The sequence below is a fragment of the Pseudophryne corroboree genome, chromosome 3 (genome assembly GCF_028390025.1).
Source record: "Pseudophryne corroboree isolate aPseCor3 chromosome 3, aPseCor3.hap2, whole genome shotgun sequence".
Lineage (NCBI taxonomy): Eukaryota > Metazoa > Chordata > Amphibia > Anura > Myobatrachidae > Pseudophryne > Pseudophryne corroboree.
This window is the reverse complement of record NC_086446.1, coordinates 91,749,469-91,766,029: the sequence shown is the minus strand read 5'-3', so window position 1 is coordinate 91,766,029 and position 16,561 is coordinate 91,749,469. Positions and strand designations below refer to the sequence as shown.

At 46.5% G+C, this 16,561-nt stretch overlaps 1 protein-coding gene across 3 annotated transcripts in view; it reads left to right on the top strand.

Annotated features, from left to right (window-relative positions):
• Positions 1-519: 519 nt before the first annotated feature.
• Positions 520-16,561, top strand: part of LOC135054843 (zinc finger protein OZF-like) — a 30,075-nt gene continuing 14,033 nt past the window's right edge. Inside the window, exon 1 of one of the 3 annotated variants that reach the window (XM_063958237.1) lies at positions 520-616. The gene's annotated coding sequence lies outside the window, so the exon portion shown is untranslated. Of the gene's footprint in view, positions 617-2,079; positions 2,142-16,561 lie in introns of those variants that run through there. The other 2 variants (XM_063958239.1, XM_063958238.1) reach the window with 2 other exon arrangements.

The window sequence follows — 16,561 nt, the reverse complement described above, 5'->3', positions numbered from 1 at the left end:
GGTCCTCAAAGCACACTAACAGTCCAGGTTTTAGTGATGTCCATGCTTGAGTACAGATGGTTAAATCAAAATAACGAGGCATTAAGTGTGTCACCTGTGCTCAAACATGGCTATCCTTAAAACCTGGACTGTTTTTTTTTTGTTTTGTTTTTACCTTGAGGACTGTACTTTGGAACTCCTGGCTTAATAGAACACACTACAGCCGTACAGACTGAGAAGGCGGCTTTCACCGAATCCCATTGCAATGCACCTTAGGACTTGTAGTCCCCAGCTGCCACCTTGTACTGTAAAAACAGTAGTCCTCCCATCCTCCCCCCAATTTTGGGATGAGAGAGAACTAGATATCACATGCAAAATAAGGTTTACAACTGGATTACCCACAATGAGAAAAAAGTACAAATGGGCTTGTTCGCTACGCCTTGGAAACTAATGGAACGCAAACCAGGAAGTGAGGTGGAACGCAAACCTAGGAAGCGATATGGAACGCAAACCCGGAAGCGATATGGAACGCAAGAAAAAATCCCGGAAGAAAAATGGCGTAGATGCGCAATTAGATTCCTCTGCATTGTGTATGAACAGTTTCCGGTCTGACAGATGAGTAGAGGAATCCCTGGAGGTGAGAACTGATCCCTTCATGTTATAACTATAAGTATATTGCTCATCACTTTACTTTGTTCTTTCCTGTTTAAGAACTAGGTGCACGCTGAAACAGATTAATATTGGCTTGTCCATGTACCCCAGTCATCTGAGGTGACATGCATTTATAAAGATTACAAGGAAAGTTTTAATATTAATTTGGCAGGGTGATAGAACCAATTGTAAATTAGATCTTCACATGACAGCTGTCTGTAAGAGCTATTAAACCTGTCACTGTCAATCGGGAGGGCACTTTTGCTGGAATGAGTTGGCTGATCCCATGTTACTGAAAGATAAGATCTTAGGTATATATTTTTATTAAACAGCGCCACCTACTGCTCACATTACCATAAAGTAACTCTAACACTGGTATCTCTGTATCTTGTAATCTGCTCTTATTTTAATTGATGGCAGATTACAAATATATATATTGGTAGTTGCCGTAATACTTATATCTTGGTTGACGTGTCTTCAGTGGTTGAACACAGCTGTAGCAGCAATGTCAGTCTTTTCTGAGTTACAAAAAAAAACAAAACACCTGAGTTTCCTAAAACTCTAAAATAGACAGCTATGAGCATATCACAGGATAGCAGTAATTGTGATGGAATACTGATAGAAATACATAGTTATCATATTGAATAGAATTATACATCTTTATCAGTCTGCCTTTAGGCTCTGGCGTAAAAAAGGGGCCTTGAGAGTGATAAGGTGGAGAGAGAGAAACTACCAACCAATCAGCTCTTGACTAATTTTTTCAAACACAGCTTGTAACATGGCAGCTGATTGGCCGTAACGCCATACAGCTTCAAATATAGGAAGTGTGTGTACAGTAAACCAGGGATGAAAAGACGTTCAGCATTAGGAGTAATTTCTGTCAGAGTCTGTGGTTGCACACCTTCCCTGGCTGTTTAAAAGTTTATTTTGACTCCTACGGTGTACCATCTGGCTAGGGTTGCTCAGTAGTGAAAGTATGTCGGCACTTCCGCCTTACCATCGGCTGGACCCATTTTCATGTCTGACATGTTTCTGTGCAGGGTAAATACTGGCTGCTTTATTTTTACACTGCAATTTAGATTTCAGTTTGAACACACCACACCCAAATCTAACTCTCTCTGCACATGTTACATCTGCCCCCGCCCCGCAGTGCACATGGTTTTGCCCATTAGCTAACAAATTTACTGCTGCGATCAGATCTGAATTAGGCCCTATGTCTGGATCCATAATTCACCATTGTAATACTGTCACGGAATCTGATTAACTGACATGCTGCAACTGGTTTCCATAGCTAATAACTGTTCATTTTGACCATAACCTGCTGCATACTTACCTACCTGACCCTCTCCATGAGGAAGAAAATGCTCTGTTCCTGGACTTTCCTGGTAATGTATGATTGCCATCACCTGTGGTGAGCTAGTTAATTGATAAGAAAGGTGTTTCACCACAGGTGATGGCAATCATACATTACCAGGAAGAGCATTTTCTCCCTCATGAAGAGGGTCAGGTAGGTAAGTATAACCTGCTGTGTTTGTTTCTGTGTGTACCATGACAGGTGAATGTGGGGTTGGGGTGGGGGTGGCAGCAACAAGGCGAGAACATCCAGACATGAGAAGTTTGTGCCGGCAGATTAACCCTTTACCAGCCTAGCACCCTAGAAGCTCCTTCCTGTGCAGTTTCTGGGTAGCTTCTATTCTGTATGCGCCACAAGGGACGGTTCTTGGGTGCTGTGCGCCCCGGGCGACAATAGGGGGCGTGGCTATGTACAGGGGGCGTGGTCATTTACGCCCCCTGTACAGACTGAAATGATGTGCGGTGCGCGATGACGTCATCGCGCACCGCACAGTAAAGGACCTCTCCACGAAGGGAAACTAGACGCGTACGCGTCTAGTTTCTCTTCACAGCGGCAGCGGGGGGCAACGGGCAGCGGGGGGCACAGCAGCAGCGGATCTTGCCCTGGTGCGGCGCCCTCCGGATGGCGCCCTGCGCCCTCCGGAAGGCGGCGCCCCGGGCAAAAGTCCTGCTTGCCTGTGGCAAGATCCGCTACTGTGCGCCACCGCATCAGCATCTCATTGTCACCGGTCATTTCCGGATCCAGTGCATCAGCCTGGAATCGATTCAGACAATTCCCAGTTAGTACTTCCACGGACATTGTACTAATAAGCAACCAAGGCAAAAACTGGGTCCATTAAGGCTAAATAATTACTGTAACAAAATGCTGACTTCTTGGTGCCATTGCAAACATGCTTTACTATGAGTTTAGGTGGCAGTGGCATCTGTCCGATATTAAATCATCATGTTTTACCTACAAACAAAAAATAATAAGAAAATAAAGTCTAAACAAAAAACTGGAAAATAAACACATACAAACAAACAAACAAACAAACAAACATAAATACATAGAATTTCTTATGGCTTATGTAAAAGGCTTCAGTATATTTGTCACCATTCATGATGTCGACATACTTGGGATGTTGACATTGACCTCGCTGACATTCAGTTTGTCGGCACTGTTAAAAGATTGACATTATTACAATGTTGACAAAATGTTCCTTGTGGTCCTGGTTGGCAGCTCCAGTGGTGTTTTCTGGGTCCGGCGGATGGCTGACGAGAAGTAACTCTAAAGGTGGGTACACACTGGGCGATATATCTGCCGTTCTCTTGAACGACCGTTATATCGCGGGTCCGTCGGCCAGTGTGTACGGCCGATACGTCTCTGAACTCCGTCGTTCACAGACGTATCGCGTCGGCCCCGCAGCACAGTCGACGCCCAATATATCTACCGATATATTGGCGCGTCGCTGTGTGTGTACGGCCGACCGCCCGTACACATGCTGCAGCAGCCGGCAGTAATTGACAGAAGAACTGGGCGGGTGTGTGTACACACCCGCCCAGTTCATGACGTCAGTCCCCGACGGATCGGGCAGTGTGTATACTCAACACACTGCCCGAGCCGTCCATAGATATATCTGCCGATCAATTGATCGGCAGATATATCTACCAGTGTGTACCCACCTTTACTCCTAACTCTTCCCATAGTGCCTAACCCTCCCCTTCCTCAACCTATCTCTAACCCTCTCCCTAGTGTCTAACCGTCCAGTATCCTAATCTCAACCCCCTGTTGCCGCAGCCTTACCCTATCCCTCCCCTTCCACAAGGTTACCCTAACCCTTTCCTTAGTACCTAACCCAAACCCTCCACTGCTGCAGCCTAATCTTCCGGCCCATGCAGAATGTTAACATGATCATGTCAACTTTGTGCACATGTGGATGCCATAACTGTTGACACTGTAAATGTCTAAATTATGACTACATCCCATGTAAAACGCGGGTGTGGATAATTAGACCTACACTAAAAATGTCTACAGTCAATACGTCTACCACTAATGATAGACGTGCATTAGATCGACGGGGTCAAAAGGTTGACATGGAATACATAGACAGTAGAAAAGGTCAACAGGGTCAAAAGGTCGACATGGAAATGGTTGGCACAAAAAAAGGTCAACACTATTTTTTTAACTTTTTTGGGGTGGGTGTTTTGCCACAAAAAAGCCCAATTAGTGTAGTGCGTCCCCTCGCATGGCTTATGTTCGGGCAAGGTTACTATTTCCAGTCGTAGTTCACATGGATGGTAAAGTATAAAAGGTTGGAAAAATAAGATTTTAAACCTACCGGTAAATCTTTTTCTCCTAGTCCGTAGAGGATGCTGGGGACTCCGTAAGGACCATGGGGTATAGACGGGCTCCGCAGGAGACATGGGCACTGTAAAGACTTTAGAATGGGTGTGCACTGGCTCCTCCCTCTATGCCCCTCCTCCAAACCTCAGTTAGAGAACTGTGCCCAGAGGAGAGGGACAGTACGAGGAAAGGATTTTTGTTAATCTAAGGGCAAGATTCATACCAGCCCACACCATCCACACCATATAACCTGGAATATATACGCAACCAGTTAGCATGAACAGAACAGCCTCAGCCAAAGACTGATCTTAACTGTAACATAACCCTTATGTAAGCAACAACTATAGTTTGCAGAAATATGTCCGCACAGGGACGGGCGCCCAGCATCCTCTACGGAGTAGGAGAAAAAGATTTACCGGTAGGTTTAAAATCTTATTTTCTCTGGCTGGGTCCACAGGATTATCCACAGGATAACATTGGGATATTGTCGAGCGACAGCGAAAATGGCACCAACACGGTCACGAGCTTTCTGGCCTCCCAGGATGCATTGGGGCCTCCACTATATAGTCCCGCCCACTGACTCAGTCAGATCAGTTTTTTGCTTGGTGCGGCAGGAAGCCGCATGGTCACAGGGCTGCTGTGAAAGCAGCCTCAAGTTTTCATTACTTTATTTTTATAGACTTACTGTTTTGGTTTGAGCGACTTCTCTTAACAGCGTCTTAAACGTGTATTAGAAAGAGTCGCTCCAACAACTCCCCACCGGGTCGCAACAACGCTTACCTTCGCGGTACAGTGCTGTCTCGACGGGCGTCTGTGTCGGATGTTCTAGCAGGTCCAGCAGACGTTACCAGGCTGTGGCCGGAGCATGGGGAGACAGTGAGTATATGGACTTCCTCTTACTAGAGGGGTCAGGACACAGCTACGCTGATTTGGTGGAGACTACAAACAGCGTGTTGATGCGCCGAACATCTCGAGTGTGACAGCGCTACGCTCCGGGGATCATAGGCGCCAGGACTAGGTGAGGCCGCGATCCTGGGAGTTTAAGTCAACAGGGGGTTTCAGACGCTCTCCTGGCCGTCCCTCCTCCGAGTTCATGGCCAGTTCCCGCGGGTCTCTCGTTTCATGAACTGAATGACCTCACTTCCGGCTCAGACGCTACCACGAGGGTACTCGGTCGCAGCTTAGACGCTGCGGTTGTGTACACTGGATATAAACCCGCCCAGACCGAGTCGCAGGCCTTTAGTGTCTGCATGCACGTGGAGTCGCTCAGCGTCCGTGTCCGTTGGTGAGCGTCCGTGTCCGTTATCAGTACCAAGAGCGGCAGTGTACACCAGTAGCGTCTGAATCCACTCAGCGTCTTTCGAGCGTCTTTGCTTGGATATGGAAGTGTGGTGAGTCTCCCTGTATCCCGCTCCCTGGAGGCAGGGTATACAGTACTAAAAATTCCTTCTACTTCTTAGTGTGCACTGTTAATTTTTAGTACCTATTGCATATGAGACCTGTATATTACTGTGTTTTCTGCATGTTATGTTTGAAAAAGAACCAGATAAACAGAAGTACAATTTTCCTACTTATGTATAAGTTATTATGGAGGTTGTATTCTCATATGACAATGTCTAATGCTTTAACATGTGACTGACTGCTAGTATGTGTGCTGACTTTTCTGTGTAATGTCAGTCCTGTTCTGACCCTCAAATCAGGTGCACTGTGGTCAGATTGATTTCACCTCTCTATACTGATTATAGGGTGTGGTTCAGTCACAAAATTGTGTAGTCAATATCAGAAAAAATGTCTGTGAGCGGCAAAAGTGATGAGGAGAATTTGTCAAGCACTCCTACAGCCCTAACATGCTTATCTTGTAAGTCAGGGGTAATTGATATGATTCAATTGGTCACTTATGAGGGTTTGTGTGCAAACTGTTTCTCTTTTCAGCGAAGTAAAAAACAGGAGTTAGTTCAACCTCCAGTAGAGCCACCATGGAATATGTTCGCAAAGACTCTGTCTTCAATAGCGGACAGGTTAGCTCCAGTAGCACCACCTCAAGGGTTAGGTTACACTATGAACCCATACATGCAGCTCCCTTCCTATGGTTCCAGTAGCCTCTACAAGCAACCAAGGGGTAGGTAAGACTAAGACAGATACGTCTGTATGGCAGACTACACAAGAGGATACATCGGATGATGATGCGGAAACAATAGATTCAACTCCGTATGATGCTCAGTCGCAGAGCTTTAGTTCAGATGATGTAGCTGAACTCATTAATGCAGTAAAGGCTGTGCTTTCTCTGGAAGAACCAGCCAAGACAGCGTTAAAAGCAAAAGCACCTGTATTCAAACGAACAAAGTCAGTGAAAGCTGAATTTCCAGCGTCAGAGGAGTTGACGGAAATGATGGATGAGTCTTGGGCAGCGCCCGGTAAAAAGTATAAGATTCCTAGGAGATGGGATTCTTATTATCCATTTCCTGCTGGAGATTGTTCGAAGAGAGAAGTTCCTCCAAAAGTAGATGCACATGTTCTGCGACTAGTGCACAGATCTGCTTTGCCACTGTCATCTGCCTCTTTGAATGATGTCACAGACAGGAGGGTAGAGAGCCTATTGAAAAATATTTTTTCTCTTGTGGGTGCAGTGGTAAGACCTGCTATGGCTTCGGCCTGGGTAGCAAAGGCAATGGGCGAATGGATAGAGGAACTAGAGAATGACATCCCCTCTCCTACTAGGGAGCAAGAGGATCGTCTTTGCCGTTTAAGACAATCTGCCCAGTATTTAGAAGAAGCAGCCATTGATGTAGGCACTGTTGCTTCTAAAGCTTCAGCCCTGGCAGTAGTCGCTCGCAGAGCAGTCTGGCTACGGACCTGGAAGGCAGATGCGGAGTCCAAGAAGGAATTGGAAGCATTGCCTTTCGTGGGTAATATATTATTTGGAAAACCTTTATCGGATATCCTAGAGTCAGAGGCTGAATCGAAGAAGGTCAGATTTCCGGCTACCTACAACCCTAAGTCCAAGGGTTTAAAATTTCGCTCATTTCGCTGGCAAAGCGAAAGGTAAAGAGGAGCCTAAACAACCCCAGTTTAAATCCAGGGGTAGGAAGCAGTGGGCTAGCAAAAAGCCAGCTTCCAAACCTGAACAAAAGCCCTCAGCCTGAAGAGACGGGCCTCCGCCTGGAGGATTCCAGGGTTGGGGGCCGACTCCTGCAATTTGCACACACATGGCAACAGTCAACAACAGATGCCTGGGTGCAGAAGGTAGTATCTCAGGGGTATGGGTTCCCATTCAGGAGGCAGCCTCCTCAAAGATTTTTTTGCACCAGCCCGTCTCGTATAGAGTCGAAGGCCAATGCCCTGCAAGAAGCAGTCCAAAAATTACTGCAGTCAGGTGTGATTGTCCCAGTACCTCCATCACAAAAGGGACAGGGGTATTACTCCAATCTGTTTCTAATCCAGAAACCAAATGGGTCATATCGACCAATTCTAAATCTGAAGATGTTGAACAATTACATATAGATCCCGAAGTTCCACATGGAGACGTTACGCTCCATAATGTTGGCTATGGAACCGGGAGACTATATGGTATCTCTGGATGTGCGGGATGCTTACCTACATGTGCCTATAGCACTATCACATCAGTGTTACCTCAGGTTTGCCATCCTCAAGGAACACTTCCAGTTCCAAGCTCTGCCCTTCGGGCTAGCTACAGCACCCAGGGTGTTTACCAAGATCATGGTGGTTATGGCAGCTTGTCTGCGCAAACAAGGGATAAGGATATTCCCATACCTAGACGACCTATTAATCTTAGCACAGTCGCAAGATTTACTGTTGAGCCATCTCCAACAGACGATAGTTTGTTTACAGAGACACGGGTGGCTCATAAATTGGGAGAAGTCGTCCCTGAATCCATCACAGCGGATGGTTCATTTGGGAGCCATATTGGATTCAGACCTACAGAGAGTTCTCTTACCAGAGAAGAAAATAGTCAAGGTGCAGGTCATGGCTCAGGAAGCGTTGCAAGCCCAGACAATGTCAGTCCATGCAGCAATGCGACTGTTGGGTCTGATGGTATCAACGTTCGACATGGTGGAATATGCGCAATTCCACTCCAGACCATTGCAGCATCTCATTTTGACAAAATGGAACGGAAATCATCAAACAATAAAGAAGCAGATGATAAAGATTCCAGTAAATGTAAAAAGGTCTCTAGCATGGTGGCTACAGACAGACCATTTAAACAAGGGGAGACCCTTTTGGATAAAAGAGTGGCAAGTCCTGACGACAGATGCCAGCCTGCAAGGTTGGGGGGCGGTACTCGGAAGCCTATGGTTCCAGGGAAAATGGACCGCAAGGGAAAGTCGCCTGCCGATAAATCTGTTAGAAATAAGAGCCATTTACTTGGCCCTAGTTCAGGCAAAGGACAATCTACAAGGAAGACCAGTCCAGATCCGCTCAGACAATGCGACGGCATACCTAAATCATCAAGGAGGGACTCACAGCAAGAGTCTGATGGAGGAAGTAACTCCCATTCTAAAGTGGGCAGAACTCCATCTCCCAGCATTGTCAGCAGTATTTGTCCCGGGTGTACTAAATTGGGAAGCGGATTTTCTCAGTCGGCACACCATTCAGGAAACCGAATGGGCACTACACCCAGAAGTGTTTCAGACACTGGTGAACAGATGGGGTCTACCGGAGATAGACCTTATGGCGTCTCGTCTAAACAACAAAGTTCCGAGGTACGGATCAAGAACAAGGGACCCAGGAGCAGTCCTGGTAGACGCACTGTCAGTAGAATGGAGGTTTCAGCTGGCATATCTGTTCCCTCCAATATCTCTGTTACCCAGAGTAGTGAGAAAGATAAAACAGGCAAAAGGAGCAATCATTCTAATAGCTCCAGCTTGGCCAAGAAGGCATTGGTACACAGATCTGTGGAGAATGTCCGTGGAAGCACCGATACTGCTCCCTCAACGTCCAGATCTGTTAATGCAGGGTCCTTGTTGTCACAGTCATCTGGATCGCCTGTCTTTGACGGCGTGGCTGTTGAAACCTCTATCTTAGAGGCTAAAGGATTTTCAAAGCAAGTAATCCAAACCATGCTTAGAGCAAGATAGCCTTCTTCGGCCCGTGTATATCATAAAATATGGCAAGCCTATATTCATTGGTGTTCTGGAAAAAATTACAATCCAAGAGCCTTTAAAGTAGCTAGGATTTTGGATTTTCTGCAGGCAGGATTGGATAAGGGGTTGAAGGTTGCTTCCTTGAGGGTGCAAGTCTCAGCGTTGACTGTATGGTTTCAGCAGAAGATTTCTGACCTACAGGATGTACGTACGTTTTTCCAAGGAGTAGTACATATTCAACCTCCATTTGTTCCTCCTGCAGCTCCCTGGGATTTGAATTTAGTTCTTAAATTTCTCCAGGGTCCTTTGTTTGAACCACTTGAGAGAGCGGATCTTAAGTGGTTAACGATTAAAGTTCTTTTTTTACTGGCAATGGCGTCAGCCAGAAGAGTGTCAGATTTAGGAGCATTATCATGTAAGTCTCCTTTCCTAAGTTTTTTTCCAGACAGAGCAGTTCTCAGAACGAGATCTAGTTATCTTCCAAAGGTGGTGTCAAAGTTTCACCTGAATGAAGAGATTGTAGTCCCAGCTTTTCAGGTATCGGGACTATCTGCGGGAGAAGCGTCACTGGACGTGGTCCGGTCTTTAAAAATCTATATAGATCGTACTAGTGCCATCAGGAAAACAGATTCCCTCTTCATCCTCTACGGATTCCATAGGAGAGGTTGGCCTGCTAGTAAACAGACGCTGGCGAGATGACTCCGAGTGGTAATATCTGAAGCTTATTCTCATGCAGATCTCCCTATTCCGGCTAATGTCTCTGCACACTCTACACGTAAGGTAGGTCCTTCTTGGGCAGCACAACAGGGTGCATCAGCAGAACAGATATGTAAGGCAGCCACATGGTCTTCCATAAACACATTCATCAGACATTATGCCTTGGATACTTTTGCCTCTCATGACGCAGACTTCGGGCGAAAGGTCCTCCTGTGCAATCAGGAGCGTCCCCACCACTAAAATGGCTTTGGGATCCCAATGTTATCCTGTGGATAATCCTGTGGACCCAGCCAGAGAAATAAACGTTATGGTAAGAACTTACCGTTGATAACGTGATTTCTCTTATGTCCACAGGTATCCACAGGGATCCCACCCGGACGCATCTGATTTGAGGATCTAGACAAACACTAAAAACCTCTTCCTTCTTGTATGGAAGGGTGTGCATGTGTGTTCTTATCGCCTGTACAGGTCTATACCTAATGTTCCTGCCTATAATCGCTGTGGAAAGAACTGATCTGACTGAGTCAGTGGGCGGGACTATATAGTGGAGGCCCCAATGCATCCTGGGAGGCCAGAAAGCTCGTGACCGTGTTGGTGCCATTTTCGCTGTCGCTCGACAATATCCCAATGTTATCCTGTGGATACCTGTGGACATAAGAGAAATCACGTTATCAACAGTAAGTTCTTACCATAACGTTTATTTCTCTTATGTCCTAGAGGATGCTGGGGACTCCGTAAGGACCATGGGGATTATACCAAAGCTCCAAACCGGGCGGGAGAGTGCGGATGACTCTGCAGCACCGATTGAGCAAACATGAGGTCCTCATCAGCCAGGGTATCAAACTTGTAGAATTTTGCAAAGGTGTTTGAACCCGACCAAGTAGCTGCTCGGCAAAGTTGTAAAGCCGAGACGCCTCGGGCAGCCGCCCAAGAAGAGCCCACCTTCCTAGTGGAATGGGCCTTTACCGAATTTGGTAACGGCAATCCAGCCGTAGAATGAGCCTGCTGAATCGTGTTACAGATCCAGCGAGCAATAGTCTGCTTAGAAGCAGGAGCGCCAACCTTGTTGGCTGCATACAGGACAAACAGTGCCTCTGTTTTCCTAACCCGAGCCGTCCTGGCTACGTAAATTTTTAAGGCCCTGACTACATCAAGGGACTTGGAATCCTCCAAGTCTCCCGTAGCCACCGGCACCACAATAGGTTGGTTCATATGAAACGATGAAACCACCTTAGGCAAAATTGAGGACAAGTCCTCAACTCTGCTCTATCCACATGGAAAATCAGATAGGGGCTTTTGTGAGACAAAGCCGCCAATTCGGACACCCGCCTTGCAGATGCCAAGGCTAACAACATGACCACCTTCCAAGTGAAAATTTTTAATTTAACTGTTTGAAGAGGCTCAAACCAGTGAGAGTTTAGGAACTGTAACACCACGTTAAGGTCCCATGGTGCCACTGGGGGCACAAAAGGAGGCTGGATGTGCAGCACTCCCTTTACAAAAGTCTGGACTTCTGGGAGAGAAGCCAATTCCTTCTGAAAGAATATAGATAGGGCCGAAATCTGTACCTTAATGGAGCCTAACTTCAGGCCCATATCCACTCCTGTCTGTAGAAAGTGGAGAAAATGGCCCAAGTGGAAATCTTCCATAGGAGCATTCTTGGCTTCACACCAACATACATACTTCCTCCAGATCCGGTGATAATGTTTCGCCGTCACCTCCTTCCTAGGCTTTATCAGAGTAGGGATGACTTCTTCCGGAATACCTTTCCCAGCTAGGATTCGGAGTTCAACCGCCATGCCGTCAAACGTAACCGCGGTAAGTCTTGGAACACGCAGGGCCCCTGCTGCAACAGGTCCTCCCTGAGAGGAAGAGGCCATGGATCTTCTGTGAGCATCTCCTGAAGATCTGAATACCAGGCCCTTCGAGGCCAATCTGGAACAATGAGTATTGTCTGCACTCTCTTTCGTCTTATGATTCTCAATATTTTTGAGATGAGAGGAAGAGGAGGGAACACATAGACCGACTGAAACACCCATGGTGTCACCAGGGCGTCTACCGCTACTGCCTGAGGGTCCCTTGACCTGGCACAATACCTCCGAAGCTTCTTGTTGAGGCGTGACGCCATCATGTCTATTTGAGGAAGTCCCCAAAGACTTGTTATCTCTGCAAAAACTTCTTGATGAAACCCCCACTCTCCTGGATGGAGATCGTGTCTGCTTCCCAGTTGTCCACTCCCGGAATGAAGACTGCTGACAGAGCGCTTACGTGATTTTCCGCCCAGCGAAGAATCCTGGTGGCTTCCGCCATTGCCACTCTGCTCCTTGTCCCGCCTTGGCGGTTTACATGAGCCACGGCTGTGACGTTGTCTGATTGAATAAGAACCGGTAGGTCGCGAAGAAGATTCTCCGCTTGTCGTAGGCCGTTGTATATGGCCCTTAATTCTAGAATGTTGATGTGTAAACAAGCCTCCTGGCTTGACCATAGTCCCTGAAAATTTCTTCCTTGTGTGACTGCTCCCCATTCTTGGAGGCTCGTGTCCGTGGTTACCAGAACCCAGTCTTGAATGCTGAACCTGCGACCCTCTAGAAGGTGAGCACTCTGCAGCCACCACAGGAGAGACACCCTGGCCCTGGGGGACAGGCTTATTTTCTGATGAATTTGAAGATGGGACCCCTACCACTTGTCCAGAAGGTCCCACTGAAATGTCCTCGCATGAAACCTGCCAAAGGGGATGGCCTCGTAGGTCGCCACCATTTTTCCCATTATTCGAGTGCATTGATGAACTGACACTCTGTTCGGTTTTAACAGGTCTCTGACCATGTTCTGGAGTTCCTGGGCTTTTTCCATTGGGAGAAAAACCCTCTTTTGTTCCGTGTCCAGAATCATGCCTAAGAATGATAGCCGAGTCGTTGGAACCAACTGTGACTTTGGTAGATTGAGAATCCAGCCATGCTGCTGGAGCACTCTCAGGGAGAGCGACACGCTTATCAGCAACTGATCTCTCGATCTCGCTTTTATTAGGAGATCGTCCAAGTACGGGATAATTGTGACTCCCTGCCTGCGCAGGAGCACCATCATTTCCACCATTACCTTGGTGAAAATCCTCAGGGCCATGGAAAGCCCAAACGGCAACGTCTGAAACTGGTAATGACAGTCCTGTACAGCGAATCTCAGGTATGCCTGATGAGGGGGATATATGGGGACATGAAGGCACGCATCCTTTATGTTCAGTGACACCATAAAATCCCCCCCTTCCAGGCTGGAGATAACTGCCCGGAGCGATTCCATCTTGAATTTGAACTTTTGCAAGTACAGGTTTAGGGATTTTAGATTTAGAATGGGTCTGACCGAGCCATCCGGTTTCGGAACCACAAACCGGGTTAAATAGTACCCCTTCCCCTGTTGAACTAGGGGAACCTTGACAATCACTTGCTGTTGACACAGCTTTTGAATTGCAGCTAAAACTATCTCCCTCTCTGGGGGAGAAGCTGGTAAAGCCGATTTGAAAAATTGGCGCGGAGGCACCTCTTCGAATTCCAGCTTGTAGCCTTGGGATACAATTTCCATCGCCCAAGGATCCACGTCTGACTTAACCCAGATGTGGCTGAAGAGTCGAAGACGTGCCCCCACCGGCGCGGACTCCCTCAGTGGAGCCCCAGCGTCATGCGGTGGATTTAGTAGAAGCCGGGGAGGACTTCTGCTCCTGGAAACTAGCTGTGGCAGGCATTCTTTTCCCTCTACCCTTACCTCTGGCGAGGAAGGAAGAGCCCCGACCTCTTCTGGACTTATGCGACCGAAAGGACTGCATCTGATATTGTGGTGTTTTCTTTTGCTGTGGGGGAACATAAGGCAAAAAAAGTAGATTTACCCGCGGTAGCTGTGGAAACCAGGTCCGCGAGACCTTCCCCAAATAAAACCTCACCCTTGTAAGGCAAAACTTCCATATGCCTCTTTGAGTCGGCATCACCCGTCCATTGGCGGGTCCACAGGGCTCGCCTAGCAGAAATCGCCATGGCGTTGGCTCTCGAACCTAGCAGCCCAACGTCTCTCTGAGCGTCTCTCATATATAAGACTGCGTCTTTAATGTGACCTAAGGTCAATAAAATGGTATCCCTATCTAGGGTATCAATGTCAGCTGACAAGGTATCTGTCCAAGCTGCTACCGCACTACAAACCCAAGCCGATGCTATTGCCGGTCTGAGCAAAGCACCCGTATGTGTATAAATTGATTTTAAGGTAGTTTCCTGTCTGCGATCAGCAGGATCCTTGAGGGCCGCCGTGTCTGGAGACGGTAGCGCCACCTTCTTGGACAAGCGCGTTAAAGCCTTGTCCACCCTGGGCGAGGATTCCCACCGAACCCTGTCCTGTGCAGGGAAAGGATACGCCATAAGAATCCTATTGGGAATCTGCAGTTTTTTGTCTGGAGTTTCCCAAGCTTTTTCAAATAATGCGTTCAGCTCATGAGATGGGGGAAAGTTTACCTCAGGTTTCTTTTCCTTAAACATGCATACCCTCGTGTCAAGGACATAGGGGGTCATCTGTGATATGTAAAACATCTTTTATTGCAATAATCATATAATGAATACTTTTGGCCACCCTTGGGTGTAACCTCGCATCATCGTAGTCGACACTGGAGTCAGAATCCGTGTCGGTATCAGTGTCTGCTACTTGGGACAGGGGACGTTTTTGAGACCCTAAAGGGCCCCGTGACACAGTCAAAGCCATTGATTGACTCCCTGTTTTATCCCTTGTCAAAGTCAGAAAAATATCACGCTGCACGTTGCCATATATGCACTTCATGCGTGTGCACGCTGCATATTTAATCAAAATAATGTATTTTATAAGTTAATATTCCCCTGAGTTCAACAGGTATCAGTGGGTCTCAAGATGGCTCTTTGACCTTAGAGATTCGCCAAACAATAGCTTTCCACAAGACAGGAATGTGTTAGTCATCACCCAACGTTTTGCATAACCAAGATCACATGCTCAGCTCATTGATACAGCTAGCCCACATGCTGTGAAAGACGCACACTTCCTGTGGTTGACACACCCCCACAGCTGGAATGCAGGTATGATATATCCACTGGAAATCACAGGGCAGACTGACTCACACAGCTACCTAGCACCCAGAAGCATGGCTGGCTCATCACCAGGACTGACCTCCTTACGAAGGCTAAGTATTGAATTCACATGGCTTAATGGCATAGAATAGTTTAAATATGTGTTTGTGGTAAAGTAGTTGTGAAATGATTGGCATAGAATAGTTAGTTTGGAGATACAAATGGCTTAAGGTTAATGATGCTTGTGCAGTTGTGTGATTGTTGGGTGTTTGGGATGATACTCTATGAAATCTGTAATGAATTGGAACAGTAGACAATCTGTAGCATAGCATCTCTGGTATACATTTACGGATGGTGATTTATAACAGATTATAGTAGTTTTACATGATACATCTTGCTGAAGGTTAGAAGTCAAAACATACTTCCTTTTGTTACTGTAGTCATGTGCTTGTAGCAATAGCAGGCAGATACTTGTGGGTACCTGGTGATCTGGTCTTGTGATGGCTCATATGCTCTGGTTATTGAGATACTGTGTTGGCTTGAAATTGTGAAAGGTGATTTAGATGGTTTGGAATTGTAAAATCAGAACATATGCATTATATTGAAGCTTAGACATTTTGGAATATAGTGGAGTCTTATGTCTTCTGCTATGTGATTATGGTAAAGCAAAGAATGCCATGTGTTTGGACTTGCAAATCTAAAATGGCTGCTAGCATTCCCTTTTAAATCATATGTTACAGACTTTGGAATCATGGGAGTTTTTCCCAAAATGGAGTCTAGCTTCTGTCCCATGCGGTATTGTAGGGACCATTGTGTTGTTGCTGTGTGTTGTGTATATAGGGACAGCCAGCCTGGGTGAGCACAAGTTTCTCAACACAAGGGTTCTCAACATTGACTAACTGCGCAGCGATCGCTCCCACATGTGTAAATTCTCTGCAACCATATTGTCTCTTATTTTAATGTTATAAGCCATTCTTTCTCTCCTTCCCCCTTAAGTGTATTTGTATCTTTATTGTACGCTCATACAGCTTTTAAACTAACAAGGTTACACTGTGTTGCATTAACACCTTATCACTGCACAAGGGTTTACAGTATAAGTACATTGTTTATGGTATAGTTATAAAAGTTTAATTCTGTAAGTGTCTGCGACGCCTGTGCTCACACCCTGTGCACAGCGTCTGCTACACTAAGGGCGTACCCTTGCGGTACCTTTTGCGCCAATTGCGTACTGTGTCTCTTAACCTTTTAAAGTGTTTTAAATAGGATAAACATATAGGCTTTGTCAATTGAGGGCTCCTCCGGTCTTCACATATCTGCACTAGGTAACTTTAGCAGACATTATCGATCAGCAAAAGGCGGGAAGGTGCTATCCC